Source organism: Podarcis cretensis (genome assembly GCF_951804945.1).
Source record: "Podarcis cretensis genome assembly, chromosome: 3".
Lineage (NCBI taxonomy): Eukaryota > Metazoa > Chordata > Lepidosauria > Squamata > Lacertidae > Podarcis > Podarcis cretensis.
The window spans coordinates 25,451,835-25,464,102 of record NC_137172.1 but is presented as its reverse complement, the minus strand read 5'-3'; the positions used below and the strand labels follow the sequence as shown (position 1 = coordinate 25,464,102).

The 12,268-nt window shown below is 39.4% G+C and overlaps 1 long non-coding RNA gene across 5 annotated transcripts; it reads left to right on the top strand.

Moving 5' to 3' along the window:
- The first annotated feature begins 63 nt into the window (after positions 1 to 63).
- On the top strand, positions 64 to 10,279 carry LOC307211962. Of its 5 annotated transcripts, XR_013836649.1 has the most exons (8): positions 67 to 220; positions 1,929 to 2,020; positions 3,197 to 3,289; positions 3,911 to 4,042; positions 5,054 to 5,185; positions 7,135 to 7,210; positions 8,851 to 8,928; positions 10,067 to 10,279. It is a non-coding gene; the product is annotated as an uncharacterized lncRNA (long non-coding RNA). The 5 variants fall into 5 exon arrangements; XR_013836648.1 differs by having other exon boundaries at positions 64 to 220; positions 7,135 to 8,928; XR_013836650.1 differs by having other exon boundaries at positions 68 to 220; positions 8,851 to 10,279.
- The last annotated feature ends 1,989 nt before the right edge of the window (positions 10,280 to 12,268 follow it).

The following is a 12,268-nucleotide window of genomic DNA, read 5'->3' as shown; positions in this document are numbered from 1 at the left end:
CCCCGCCCTTCTCCCGGGCTCCTCCTCCTGCTTTTGGGGGCGTGGCTTCGTGGCTCGCTCCCTCTCCTGAGACTTTGCCGAGGCGCCATTTTGAAAAGCGTTTTGTTTGTGGGCCGAACCCGAGAGAGACGAGAGGAGGAGAGGCGGCTTTCTCCTCCCACCCCTTTCGGCGCGGCCGCGACGTTGTTTCTGTCAGCCGTTTGGCGAAGCGTCGAGCCGGGTAAGTCCTCCCTCGCTCCGCGGCTTCTGCTCCGTCCTCGTTTTCTTCTCCGAGCGCCTGGAGCATATACTGTATAACCGTCGCCTGGCTGGGTCAGGCATAAAAGGCCTGATCCTGCTGCGTCTTTTCCCTCAGGGGAACCGGCCAGAATTTTTGGACACTACTCTAAAAATACAGAATGGGCGTAGAGACACCACCTTATACCGTAAACCAAAACTGACCGACAAACAGATCTACCTGCTTCTAGCTACCATACCAAACAATCCGTTGTATATAGCCAGGCCCTACGTTACAGCCGCATCTGTTCCAACCCTACAGACAGAGACTCTCACCTAAAAGATCTACAGCAAACCTTTTTAGAACTAGAATATCCGCCTGATGAAGTTAAACAACAGATCAACAGAACCAGACTGATTGGGGAGGGATTAGTTTGAAACATCAATCAGAGGTTTACAGCAAGTTATTCAAAAAAGGTCATATAGATATATAATATAAAATACAGCAAAATATGCAACATACTTTATTTAGAACCCCTTTGGCCAGCTCTTTGGCTGAGAAAAGGCTTCCAGAGCAGCTTAGAAATGTCAGACTTTTAATTGAAAATAAATGACACAAAAAGAAAAAGGGATGCGGAGGGATGAGGAAACCACAAACTTGTTCTTGGTTAGAGAATTCTTGTAGTGACCACTGGAATGAAAAATTTTAGGCTAACAACAAGAAATCTAAGTAATCTGTTTTAAACTTTGCTAAACAACAACAAAGTACCTTTAAATTGTCTTGAACAAAGCATAAAGCTTTATTGTTTTAGTATATGATGAATAAACTCCATTTTCAACTTTCCTACCCTCTTGTACTACTACTGTGCTAGTCAGTTTCATGGTACATGCCATCTTTGAGCAATACTTAATAGAATGCAAAGAATAATTTCTTAAAAGAGAGATGTGTGGTTCATGTTACCCTCTTCTCTGATAAGGGACTATTGTTTTCTGATTCTGTGTTACCAATAGTAGTGCCTACGCAGTAACTTTCCATGCGTTCACTGAGAGTGGTGGTGGAATTTTCCTGTTGGCCAATGTAAAGTGGCTCATGAGTCTCATTATGTCTCCCTAGCCTCAGGGTTGACCAGGCCAGTGACATCCACCTTTCTTGCATCTGAGGTCATATATGATGTCAGATTTAGGAAAGTTCAAGTAGCAGATGTTGCGAAGTTTGTGTTCCTGATTCTTCCTTTACAAGAAAAAAAACCAAGCCGTTTTGCCTGTCTGCACTGCAATTGATTTCAAGCTGTGGCTGCAAGGAAAGATCTGACTGAATCTACAGATAGAATCACCGGGCATCATACCATGTCCTGTGATTGATAGTTGGGCAGGGGTGCCCACCAATTAAAGTGGCCTGTGGAGGGATGGCCCTCTGGTTGGCTGGATCCAGTTCCCCACCCCTGCTGTTGGCCCAGCAGCCTTGCATTTGCCTATTTGTGACATCTTCATTTTGAAACTGTATTCATAGTTGCATCGTATGGTACGAGGCACAGACTTGGGTAAGATTATCTAGAAGACTTGCTTTGATATTTCTCTTTGTATCAATAAGATGGTGTATAATTGTTGGTAACTATTTTTAACAGACTCTGCTGGAAACCTCCAAAATTACATAAGGGGAAATTCGATTCTTAAACTTTTATGTTGAAACATGACTTTATTTTCCCTTCCAGTATTTCTAATAGATGGAAGAAGGAGCTGAAGACCTAATGGATCAGCCTGAATCTGCTCCAGAAAACATACAAGTGACTGAAACAAAAAAAAGGTGAGACATAATTCCTAAGTTGCTGCTGTTGTTAAATGTCATATTTAAACAATGAAAAATGTTTTATAAAAACTAGAAAGAGTCTTATGGCATCTTGAAGGGTGGTATTCAGCTAAGTTTTTCTTAGAGTAGTTCTAATGAAATTCATAGAAATAATTTGGTTGTGTTCATTAATTTCAGTGAGTCTACTCTGAATAAATTTGGTTGAATACCACCTTAACATATATGTATATTTTCATGTTCATCAGCTGCATTAAGTGTTATCCCGAGTTGCAAGTACATATGTACTGGGATTGTAAGCAGTCATCCCCCCCTTCCATTGGGTTTGTGTATATTTTTACATATATATAATCTGAGACTAAGTGCCCTAGGTCATGTACTAACATAGTGGGTTGTATCCAACTAAATTTTACTTTGAGTAGACTGATAGAAATTAATTCACTGAAGTTAACTCTGACTATTACTGTCAGTGGATCTACTCTGAGCATGACTGGTACTAGGCCCAATGCAGCATTCCCAGGTAAGATCAATTGATGAAAGATTTTGAGTGACATAGGGTTGCCATATTTTGAATTGAAAATCCGGAAAGAAAAGTTGTTGAGCTTTTTTCTTTTTGGGGAGGGTGGGGGGCAAATTTGTGAGCCGTTTTTGAGCTAGTTTTATGGAAAAACTGCACTGCCAACATGGGCTGCCATACTTCCAGGTTTTCCATATATTTGCAGTATTCCATATACAGTATGTCTGGGAAATTCCTGACATATGGCAATCCTAGGTTGACAGCCGATGAAACTCTGCTTCTGTGCATGGTTTAGGAAGGGAGAACAGGCTCATGTGCCACAGCTATGAGGAAATCACAAATTCAGTGGGTTAAGACTTCTAGTATGGAAATGCAATTCTGCAAAGAACTTCATCCGTCTTGTTAGTTAGTTCTGTGTGGCCCACAGGTTATTTTTGACCCTTGCTAAAGGAGGATACAGCTTTCCATATGACACAAAATATCTGCAAGGTTGATGCAAATTTGTGTTCTCTTTTATGGGTGGGGCAGAGGGCCTAATCTACATACAGTGTGGACCTGCAAAATCCTGTTGGCACCCCTAGCCATAGTAACTTGTCTGTGGTTCTTAGAACAAAAACAAAGTGGTCAGAATTTCATATGTTCTCCTTCGTTATGCTCAGAGGCCCAAGAGGTCGGGGAAGAGGCCGAGGTGGCAGAGGCTATACCAGAGGGAAAATGCGAGGCAGATCACTGAATGGCTTTGGGCCGATAAGGTAATCTTTCATTTTTTTACCTAATGTACATTATTTACTTATTGTATAATGTTGTACACATTAACTTCAGGGTGCAAACTTCATAACTGGCAAAGCTTTAATACACAGTTGCAGTTCAAATTGTGGTGGTTTTGCAGGCTTAGGGATGTGCATGCAGGTACGTTTCCCCTACTGAAATGAGTGTTGCACTTGCTTGCAGATGGTCACAGGTCCAACTTCCAGCATTTCCAAGTAGGGCTTGGGAAAGGCTCCTTCTGAAACTCCGGAATGTGACTGCCATTCAGGGTGTAGCCAAAATGGGGTCATCCAGATGTCACTGGACCGTAGCCCCTCTTATTCCTGACCCTTGGTTATGGAATAAGGCAGCTTCATATGTTGAGCTGTAACCAAGAACGTGGTTAGGACTTAATCATGAGCTTGTGTTCAGAAGATCAGCTAAGCCAAACCTTGACTTACCTCACACATGGCTTAGGAGCAAAAGGGAACGGAAAGGACCAAAATGGCCTCAAGCTCTTTTCCAGGAGTCTGCACATTTGCAAACCTGGACTTTTGTCTCTTTATTAAGATTTGCTGAGATGCTTATGCTTTTAGATTGGTGCTGAAAAGTTCTTGTTTTTGTAGACGTGGAATGGGAAGAATGCGCCCATATTCAGATGTAAGAGGGCGAAGAGGAGGACGAGGCGGACCTCTCTTCTCGCCATCTCTGCCTCGGAGAGGAATGATGAGAGTGCCTTTTCTGCCACCCCCACCATGGTTAGTATTGAGGTTGACAGTGCAAATATATTTAAAAACAGTGACTGTAGTTTTGGCTTAGTTAGGGCTATGCTTGGGGTTGATTCACCTAGACATATGTTTTATATATGCAATTTGCATTAGTTGCAGAATTTGGGGCTTTCTGCAAGCAAAATTCCTGTTTTCTTGTCAAATTCCATAAAATTGGTTGTGTGAGGGCCCACAAAGAAAAGAAAAAAGTTTCAAGAGCTGGAGATCAGTTTTGGGGATTTTCCACTGAGGAGATGACACTGCAGTTGATGTTTTTTTGGAATCTAAATTATGCAACCGAAAGGTTGTACAGTATGTGACACAATATCAGGATTGCTTCTTTGGAAAGTTTTGGGGTTGTAAAATATACCTCAAGAAAGCTGATGCTAATCAAACAGTGAAAGTCTAGGACTGAGAGCTACTGAGTTAGATCAAGCACTCCTGTACATACAAGGAGAAATTACCTCCCCCCCCCCCATATATATATATATATATGTATGTGTGTGAGTGTGTGTGTATAAAATTTTTATTCATTGTGAACCCACACTCACCTGAAATTTGGAGAAAATCTTTTAAAACAGGTAACTATTCCTGGCAACTCTGAAAGCACAATTTTTAGATTAAAAAACATGTTTTATTATCGATATGATTGCTGTCCTGGGCTCCTTTGGGAGGAATGGCAGAATGTAAACTGAATGAATGAGCAAATTCTAATAAAAATCACCATATTTTTCTGTGTATAAGACTAGGCTTTTCCCCTTTAAAATGTCCAAAATTGGGGGGGGGGGGCGTCTTATACGCGGGGGCCATCTCCCCCCCATTTTCTTAAATAGGAGGCGTCTTATACATTGGGGTGTCTTATAGACTGAGAAATACATTATGTTTTTATTATTATTTAAAGAAAATGCCTGTCTGAAGCAGGGAAAACAAAACTAATAGTTACATGATATATAACTGGGTTAGTAGTCATATGATGATGGTCAGTTGGGTCTGTCTCTGCAGTTTTGAGCTTCCTCCCCCACCTCCACCTCCCCCACCACCTGGACCAATGGGCTTCAGAGGAATACCTCCTCCTCCCCCCAGAGGCAGAGGGATGCCGCCATGGCCACGAGGCCGTTTCCCACCTCCAAGCAGGTAAGATTCCTTTCCCACTCCCTTTTTTAGCTCATTTTACTTTACACTTAAAGAATTTTATGTAACAATGTTTAAAACTTAAGGAAGGTTAAGTATTCAGAACGAGGCTTCAGAACGTAGAGACTTAAAAAATCGGAACTTATCGTTAGCATAATATTTAACCACATTGGAAGCTTTCTAAATATGCATGTTGGAAGCATACTCCCAAATTGTAATGTAGGGTTTTAAGTCTGTTGTTTTTAAAAAGTAACTCTTTTGAGAAGGGAAAAAACAACAATTATGATTTTATCCTTTTATACAGCTTTCCCAGTGGACCCGGTGCACCACCTCTTCCGCCACCTGGGCGGGGCCAGAGATGGCCTGGGCCGCCAGGTGGCAGATACTATTAAAGAGGCTTATTCTTTAAATTCAGTAACTGGGATACATCCTTTTTACCTTAAGACCATTTGAAATGGCTGGACTAAGAATTGCCTATAAAGCATTAAAGAAGGCAAAGAAAATAACAGAGTGCTTGATATTCCATATTTTTCCAGCAGCCCTTATGCACCAAGTTGGTAAAAGCCATATATTTTTTAAAAATATCCTAAAGACCTGTGAATCCTTGGACACTTTCAAGCATATCCTTTTGAAGCCTGTTGTTTGTGGACCTTGGCATCTGCACACTAAAAGTTAAAAGAAACATATCTTAAGAATAGGTCAAGCTTTAACTTAATTCAATTAAGTTGTGTGCAGCTCTTTTTTTGGAAATACATCTTGATCTGTTTCAGTAACATGTATTTGTTTGTTCTAAATCTTGTGAACTCTGGTTTCAAATGCACTTACATGTGGTAACAGTAAATTCATCAAGATGCTTCTTACTTCAAAGGGGCAATTATTCTGTATCATGTGGGGAAATATAAGCAATGCACAAAATGTAATGGATAAAAGAAACTGTGGATGTTAATTTAAGAAAAAGAAAAAAATTACAAATGAACAGAAGTTTATGGACTTTGTTTAAATTTTTAATTACTGTTTGTGTTACTCAGCTTGACCTTGGTGTTTAAATTTCTAGCATGTAATAACTACGTGTAGTACATGGCTAAACATTTGACCTATTGTATAATTACAACTGGTGATGTTATCAAAAACATAAAATGAAAGGCTATATTAAAATCCGCAGTGTGCATATTGTTTTAAATGACAGATTTCTGTACATTACACAATCACTTTAGATTTGATTTTGTTGTGCACTAGAAAAACTTAACAAAAATGGAACATGTAAATCTTTTTTTGCTTGTTAAAATGACAGATAAAATTGTAAAATTCTGAAACAGTGCTGTTTAATGTCAAGGATGATCACAGTCAGTAAATTTACATTCATTAATACGGTCTGTGTTCTTCTGTGCTGAGGGCTGAATAGAAACTTTTTTTACCAGTCTGGTGCAGTTTGGGACTTTTTAACTTAAGCAGTTCCTACACTGGGTCCAAAGTCTACAAGCAAAGTTAAAAAAAAAAACGAAGAAAAGCAATAAATTGAGGTATGAAAGCATATATAGATGTCTATATTCTACTCTTAACACTTGGCTTCCAGTTAATTGGTATCTTAACAAAATGTATTAACCTTAGCTTTGATAAAACAAAACAAAAACCCAACTTAGATTGACAAAACAAAAACCCAACTTAGATTGATACTTGATCGGAACCTCAACGTTCCCAATAAATCACGAAAGCTAATATTTAGCCTTCACAACTTATTCTTTAAAAGTGAAAAAATTCAGCTGTGTATAACATATTAGAAAATACTTTATTCTATTCATTTGGTTAAATCATTATACTGCAACGATGCTTTGTTTTGACTTTGTGTTGGTTCATTATATTGGTTTGAAAACACAGTATTGACTGCAACTTTTAAAAAAGTAATCTAATGTTGCTCAATGGTGAAAGAATGTTGCTGTTGTTATCTTCTGAAGGGTAACATAGTCACCCTTTGAGGCCAGTGGGAGATGGCATGCAGACCTTTGGGAGAGCTTTCATCAAGGCCTTGAGGTGAGACAGTATTTAAACATTTTGCCCACTCACTTTCTTTTTCTTTGAGTGAAGTGCACATTCATCCGAGTTTGATTCATGTCTGAAGTGGGGCACATACACAACACACAGTCTCGATTCTGTTTCACTCAGAACATTAGCGGCCAATATACAGAGTTACCTCCTAGTGCAACCCAGTCATACAAAAGGGATTAATCAGGTTCAGTTGGAGAAACCGAGTTGCCAAGCACAAGGTGGTGGGTCAACCAGGCATGTGTCCAATGAAGCTGGGCTTTATGCAGATCTTTACCGAAAAGGTTACTGTCAGAAATTACTAAGCAATACACAAATTCTGTTACTTGGAATAACATTTGAACATATAAAGCCATGTTTACACTGAATTGGAATATTCCTCTGTCTAGTCCAGGGGTGGGGAATGATCTAGCTACCAAGCTATATCCTTATCTCTGCGACACAGAGACGCATAATAGATCCACTTTGTGAGGTGGGTGGGGTTGGCCATCTGTCAGTCACCTGACCTCATGATGTCAGATGACCTGTTTTTGGCTGTGTGGTTCAAGCGCCATGCTTATTATTGGGGCTTGCAGGTGCTAGCAAATCCACTTTTGGCACAGATGCATCTTTACCTAACCCACACTTGAGACTGCATGTAGGGCAGGTCCGTGTGGCTTAACCCAAAGGGCCTCATAGGTTTCCTGCTGATCCAGCCTAGTAATGTCTGTTCTTACTGACCATGGATCTCCTAAGATTTTCCCCAGCCTTGTTTTCTGAGATAGCTGTAACTTGGTGCTTGCAGAAATTGAAGCTGGCATTCTGCTTGCAAATACCACTGAGTGTGGCCCATCTTGTTAAAGGAACCACATGCCCTTGATTTCCCCCTTAAACTGAACTAGTATTTGCTGTTCTCCATGTGTTTGAAAATGCAAGGAGAAAAGGATTAGTATGTTCAGTCTTCTATATTATTCTATACCAACTGCTGACAAGAGTAATGAGCAAGCAAAGCTGCTTTGGTAGTAATCAGTAAATCAGTACTAGCCTGTACATTTAGTAGCAGGAATATATTGCTGAATTTTATCTGTTGATATGGAGAGAAAATGAACCCAAGCATAAGAGAGAACGCAAACACTTCTAGTGCTCTAGTATGGCAATTCACCTAAATGATGGGCGAGCAATCCAAAATGATGGGCAGAGCAATCCAAAATGATAAGGTATCGCATATCTACCACTACATCCCAAGTCCTGCTAGCTCATGCCAACCAGGGTAGGTGGTGTGGGTGTTCTCTGTCAGTACACCAGTTCAGGCTGGCATAGCTGAGGGATGAAAGGGGAATGGAACAGCTTTGATGCTGTTACATAGTCAGCTTTGCTTTGCCCTCTGTTTGCACCCCATTTCAGAGGTGTAATACCTCAGTTGTCTCTTAATCCCATTCAGCACTAAAGATCTGGGGCTTGGAATTCCTCTTTTCTTTTTCCTTTCTTTTACTATAAACTGCATGAGATTACTGTTCAGAAATTTAAAATACAGTAGCAGGCTGACTTAACATATTTCTGATTTTTAATGTTCATGGGGAAGCAATCAGTTTGGAAGCTTGCAATCGCACAAATGTTTGTATAGACTGAGAATTAATTGTCCTTTCTAGTGTATTAAAGTTGCTGCAGCCATCTGAATTGTGTATAAGCATACTACTCTGCAGGAAGATTTCAAGTCTATTGTTAAGGTAACACTTGCTTTCATTATTGCCCTCTTTCAAAAAAATGATGGTGATGATGGTGGTTTGACAGTGAAACTGTTTTTCTGACCTTTCTTCTATATTTCTGTGGGGACATACATTGCAGATGTGAACTTAACAGCCTGCAAAACAGTGTATTGGTTTTCATAGAGTGCAGCTATTTTAACTTTTCAGGAAGATTAGGTTGAGGTTCCCTGCTCCTTTTGATAAAATTCTACTTGCACTGAATTGCACCTGAGTGCAGAAAGAGCTGGTGTCTAGTGCCTGTATAAACTGTAATAATGCTCTGATGCAAAGTGAAATGATGGAAACATGGTCCTAATAGGAGCAACACATGCCTTCATCATTGGCCAAGCAAGTTCAACCTGCTTGGCTCTCCTTCCCTAACTTAAGAAGTCCTCATTGGGAATTGTTGGTCATGATGTTGTACATGATGGTCAAAGGCTGACACTAGTAAAGACAAAGCAAGGATGAGGGCAAAACACGCTACTTGAATTATCTTAGCATCATTTGCTGAATCCAGACTTACCTGGGAGTAAGGCCAATTGACAACATTTCGATGTTTGAACACATAATTTATAATCATCTTCCTCCCACCCCTATTTGTTGTATCACTTTAAAAAAACCCCAGCCTGAATAGGCATGTATAAGATTATTCAGACTTACTTATTGCTAAATTAAGCTAACTAACACTAATCTTACACTTGTTTATTCAGAGGTTAGTCCCACTGGATTTATATAGGATTGCAGAATTAGTCCAGATTCAATTCCATGGTATTTATGTTTCTGATACTATACTTGAATTGTATTGTGAGAAGCTTTTGTAAGATGCTCTGAGAGTCTATTGCCCTATTTAGAAAGGCCATTGTATTATTATTTTAGCTGCAATCTGGATGTTTTAAGAACCATAAGCAGAGCATGAATGTGGTAGGTTGCCCCAGGGACCCAGCGTTCAGAGATACTGTTTCTGTTACCAGGAAGAATAGTCATTGATAGATCTCTCATCTTTGGTATTTTTGCACTGATCCTGTTAATTTCAATGGGGTCTTTGCAGAGGAAATTCCTGCTGAATTATTCCCCTTGTCAGTAACTCTGCAAGTACATTTAACTCAATTTTTTTCCATAGGGACCATTTCACAGACCTTGAGAGAAACATGGTAGATAAATCTTTCACAGTAGCCTGATCTTGATTCAAGCTTGAGCCAAGGGGTGTGTGTAATATATTAGGAATGTTTTGTCTATTGCAATAAATTATATCCCAAGATCAACTCATTTTAATGACAAAAATGTATTTTGTGGTCAATGAATGAGAAATTAATAAAGTATCTAAGCACTGTGATTGTTGTGTGATGGAAGTATTTACAAGGTGTATACAGTACATAAACACTACTCTTCTGTCCAGCATCATTGGAAAGAAGGAAATGGCTCATATGAATATATACATTATTCACTGCATGCTTTCTTCCATGCTGCAACTCACAGTGGTGGATATAAAGTTTCCTGTCTGACCTGAGATGAATTGGATGAATAGGTCTACAGAATAATCCTAGTTGTATTTGAATAAAATCCAGCATCTATTGCTACCGAACAAACCCCTTTAAATGAACAACTGCTACTCAAGATGACATTATGCTCTTGTCTATGGCCCTATTCATCTTCTCTTGCACTCAAGCTGCTTATGTCAGATGGTTTGCTTAGGTCCAATGGAGCTCCTGTTAAACTGGCTTATTTTGCCCTGGCACTATTATTGCTGCTGAGAAGATATGTAGCACTTTTAACTTTCTGTTATCAATTCTGTTATCAATATGGGGTGGAGTAACAGTAACCCCACCATTAACTAAACATGACTGGTAATTCAGTCTCCCTACTGTAGTTTCTTGAGAGCCAAACCACATGGGGAGCTCTCAGTACAAATAGATACCTAGCTAGACACTCATTGCCTTTATAGCAGTAGGATCATGTACGGACCAATCCCTGTATCAGGCATCTTTTTTGTGCTCTGGCAGAGAAGAAACCCTTTTCCCTTTGTATTTTCTGTATCCTAGCTACCTTGAGTCTAGTTGCTAAGAGATAGCCTATACCTAGGAAAGTGTTGGCTATTTGTGATTTTCTTTTTCTTAGGAAGACAACTTTCTTTGAAACACTTTCAGTAAAGAAAGAATACTATTCAAATGTTGCTCAAAGCAATAATGAAAAAAAGAACTTGTTTCCCTGAGCTAAACAGAAAAAGGGGAGAGATACAGTTCTCAAAATTATCCATTTTGCGTATTTTTAAAAAACAAAATTTTTAATTAAAAAAAAAACCCTGAGTGAGACTAACAATGCAGTCCTTTATGGAAATTGGTATGTTAAATGAAGCTTGTTCATAGGTTGGTGAATATTTTTTCCAGGAATGCCAATAACTACTATGGGGTTAGAGCATTCTGGGTTTGGTTCCAAGAGATCGAAATGCTTTAGCAAACAGTGATTTCACTGATTCATAAAACAAGAATATGGTTGCTGGGTGATTGAGATATTTGGGGTGGGGGTGCAGATTAACATATCAAATTATTGAGTGTGTTTATGGGAGAAACAGATTGGCTTGTGCCCCAATTAAAAATATTTCTGTAGGCTTTTGATTGTTTCCTAAACATCCTGTGGTTATTAGTAAGCTCTATGTGGGAGATTAGCATCTGCTCAGGGCTGGCCTAATTGAGACAAGCTCTTTGGCACAGCTTGGTCTTACGCTTCCTCTTTAGCAACAACAACAACAAAAAAGCTAAGAAGGAAAAATCAGCTTAAGATTACTGTTTGAGCAGTATGCCCAATTCTCCAAGAATAGCTGACATTATGGATCAGAACTAACAGCAATCGAGGAAAGTCATAAATCCTGCAAAATCATCCTTGGCCGTGTGGAATCGAAGCTCTGTCTCAAGCAGTTAGGCATTTTGCATCTCAAGCTGACTAGTTCTCATCTCATTTTCAAAAAAGCGGTCACTTTTCTTTTTAGAAGTGGTTATTACACATTAAGTACTTGGGAATTTGGCGCCTATTAACTAACAGGTTAACAGGGTAATTTTTTATCTACTACAATTAATGTCCATTTCGTAATAAAGAAGATGAAGATAAAAGAAGCACCTTTGCACTGAAATTGAGGGGATTTTTTTTTCTTCAGTCGAAGCAATTGAACCATGTCTCTATAGGACTGCAACCTTGATTTAATCATCTTAGAGTAAGCCGCATTGAACTCTGTCTTCTGAGTAGACACAGGATTTCACTATACATCTACAGTTGCCCAGTGTTTTTTGCAGAGAAGCAGGACATATTTCTATGATTGTTTAAACACTAA